We start from the raw sequence: 3,932 nt of genomic DNA, 5'->3' as shown, positions 1-3,932 counted from the left end.
TCCGGGTCAACTTGACCCGGAAATAGGTCATGCTTAACGGGATTCGGAATCCGGGTCAATTCTGACCCTGTAGTTTTTAGTGTGAACAACCTTGGTATCTGCGCCCCATGCCAGTGGGTCTGACCCGCTTGTTGGTCAGGCTGACCCGGAAAGTATTAACAAAATTGCATTTAAACTCGGATTTTGCCTGCCAAATAATGTACAATATTTGTGTCTGGTATTCTCTGCTAAATTCTGCTCATCAGAGAAAGCCTTAGCAATATTTTCCCAATGAAAGGTTCGTTTGGTTATCACTCTTAAAAATAATTGTAAAGGTAAATGTTAGGTTACAAGCCTAGTCTGGTTTTGCTTGTGTTTTAATGTTTTCTTTTGTGTGATTTTTAAATGTTTCAGTGCAATTACCTTTTTATATTGTATAATTATATTGTTATCGTTGGCAGGGGTCTGGTTTTACACATCTTTTGATGACAGTTTTTATACTTTTGTTTTAACCTTGACAGCCCCTGTACAACTTGTAACTATTTTGTATGTCTAAAGAAAAGAAGAAAAAAAAAATTTCGACAGTATAAGCATTTTGACAAATTTGAATATGAGAAGCGTTACGGCGTAAAGCTTCTCAGATTTTGTATTCCTGCTAGGGATTATTCTTTCTGCGTGACCATAATCGCTCCGGTTTGTCAGCGATATCTCAAAAACCCGAACACCTTTAGAAATGTCTACATGTTAGTTTTATTGGTTATATATTTTATTACATTTATATCGGATTAAAAACCGATTGGTTCCTAAGAGAAAGGTATACTGTGCATTTTGTTAGCAGCTCTGACAAATTGGGCCGTTGTACACAATGGGGTGATCGGTTATATTATCTGTACCGAACCATAGGTCAACCAGATACAGGTATGCGCGAAATATTCAAGATTGTTTATGATTATAATCCTTTTTATATTTTGTATTAATACATGACCTCCAGATATCTGTTACCCTCAAAAACTCACAGGTGCTGTCGAACTAGAAAATGTAATTACGCAAAGAAAACACATCCACGCGTCGCGGAATTCAATGTTGACAATCCACGATCAAATATACTTCGTGTATAACAAAACGAAGAAGCGGAATTCGGTCAAGCGGGGAGTTCGCCCAGCCGCGCGCTGTTTGACATGTCACCTCCAACACGTGGAGACTCCGCGGGGACCGACACATTTTGTCAGAGTTCCTGAGAGGGAGATTATTATTGCAAAAGTCATCTCTTTGTGACTGTTTTAATCTTTTTTTCCTCGAAGAGATCGTAGGAGGCACTGACCTTAGTGTGTCCGTATTGGCTGGTGCTAATTGTTCATTTCTCTTGATTTCCTTCGGGGATATTTTAAAGGAATAATTGGGCCGACTGCAGTTTTGTCTCCCCAGTAGATCAACACTCATAGCCCTCTCTTTTTGTCAAGAGCTTTAGCCTTAGTGAAAAAAACTCAATGAAATCTGTGTACTTGTTTTTGAATAGAAAACGTTTTCGTTTGGTAATAATTGCTTTTAAAGTTTAACATTTTCACTTAATTTTGGAAGGATAATAAGAGAAAACTGAATGAGATTAGTTTCAAACAGAATGAGAGATTTTTGTCGAGGCTAGGTTGCATGCAGCGGACGTACCAGTGAATTGGATCTAGGCCCTTTTCGAAACTACGGCTTCGGCTTTGAATTCGGCTTCAGGATCCGTCCTCTCGTCTGAAGTCCTGAACGCATACGCAAAGCACGCGCAATTGTCAAAACAACCGTGGGGCCAAGCTAGCCTGAGCCGAATTCAAAGCCGAAGCCGTGGTTTCGAAAAGGGACAAAGACCTTGTCGCAAATACTCGGTACGTGCGCTGTGGGCGTTGAATGAGGTGCATGCTGGTCTAGCTAATGCTAAACTTTTATCCCTAGCCAGACCAGCATGCACCTCATTCAACAGTTAGCGCTTGCGCAATGGGTATTTGCGAAAAGGTGTATAGACCTTTCTTTTGTTGAATAAACAAACCGCCTTGGTTGGCATGGTCGGCCGAATATTAGTAAAACACTAAATCGTAAAAACAGATGTTTGAGCAAAATTCAACATTTCCTGCAAACTTTCAATTAAGTATAATACTTCTAATAATGGGTTGTTTTGTTTTGAACAAAATCAACGAACTTGGTGACATTGTTACCAGAAATAGTGATCTTTTCTTGATTTGCACCTATGGTTTTCCATAGTTTTCCAATCTGGGTTGGCAAATTGCAAAAGAAAGGTCTATTGGTCTTTGAATTGAGAGTATACTTTAAACTATGTAAACAATGGAAATTTACCATGTATGTCTGCGTTCACCTATGGTTTAAAGGTCTCAAAGTACTTAATGTGTTGATTGCGCAATACATAAGTTGTCTATCAAAACATCGCAAAGAAAAAAGGTTGTGATAAAATTATTCACTGTTTCATGAAGGACTGGAGCTTGTCTATGTTCCAGAATGAAATAAACTGCATCGCTTTTAGAGTATCAATTTGGCCAGTAAAATCTATTAAGTCAGAATATAGCGATCAGCTAGGCACACAGTAATAACAAGGACACTTATGTTGCACGTCAGGGTGCCAAACATGGCAAAGTGTCTAATTTCTAAGCGAAAAATTCCATGGAAATTGTTTGAAGATTCTTTGCATTTCCTCGTCTAGGATTCTAATCGTTAGGATGGTATACGTGTGGCCATTTTAAGACTGTTAGGCAAATAAGATAAGATGGTTTATTTTGTTTGTATATAAGGAACATATTATTGTAGATAATAAGCCATTGCAAGACAAATTTCATGAACAAATGTCTACGTTATTTCATTGCAATTTGCAGTGAAACTCACACAATAAAAGTAATCCACAAGAAACCTGAATTTCATTTATGCGAAACCAATGTTTGGACTTATTGATGCTCATCGGGGTTCTACTTGAGTATAATGCACTGAACTGCCCGGCAACGACACTCCACCAGTTAAAAGGATAGCTTTGATTAAAAAACCTTATGATTTACGTTTGTTTCAACTGCCAATGATATATTTTAAAACTTCAGAAATCTGAAATTCAACTGTGAAACCAATCTCTGGCATTATTGTCTCACCATTTGTTTGAACGATCTTCCCATCAAGGGAACTTGGCAAACTCCCACAAAGGGATATAAACGCCAAGCTGGTAATCTATTTCAAACACACAGTGGTTTAACGTCTATGATTATGAATTACACAAATCAAAACATTGTGATTCAGTAACTGGACGACAATACTTATTCTAGTCATTGTGAAATCAGTGGTAAGCTGGGGGATTCGAACCCACAACCTTGTGATTGCAAGTCCTGCAGTCTAACAACTTGGCCACGGTTCCATTTCAGAGAACTTGAGTCCACTAAACTGCTCGGCTGGGACACGCCACAAGCTAAGGCTGCATGGCTTAGCTTGGGAAACCTGAAGTGTATGTTTCAACTGTCAATGTTGTGTTTTATTTTACAACTTAAAGGAACATTACAACATTGGTTTTGCTAACAAAACAGTTGCTGGCAGTGTAAGCACTCTATGTAATCAACCATATACATAAATTGACAAACCTGTAGAAGTTTGAGATCGATCGGCCATCTGGGTCACGAGAAAATAGTTAAAAACCGATTACACATTTTGCATGACATCGATGAAACGCTCACTGGGCGATAAACTCCAAACGCGAAATTATATTATTCATTTCTCGCCAAATATGACATTTCAGTCATAAATATTTTAAGGGATGTTTTCTACTATCATTATCATTCGACCGTGTAAGTTTGACGTAAATCTGTGATCTTCACAATTTTGTTTTTTACCAATTCTGTAACGTTCCTTTAAGAAACCTAAAATTCAAATGTAAAACCAATGTCTTGCATTATTGTATGCCCATTTCAGGGAACTATGGTCAGAGT

This window comes from Asterias rubens, chromosome 11, assembly GCF_902459465.1.
Source record: "Asterias rubens chromosome 11, eAstRub1.3, whole genome shotgun sequence".
Lineage (NCBI taxonomy): Eukaryota > Metazoa > Echinodermata > Asteroidea > Forcipulatida > Asteriidae > Asterias > Asterias rubens.
This window is presented reverse-complemented; position numbering follows the sequence as displayed.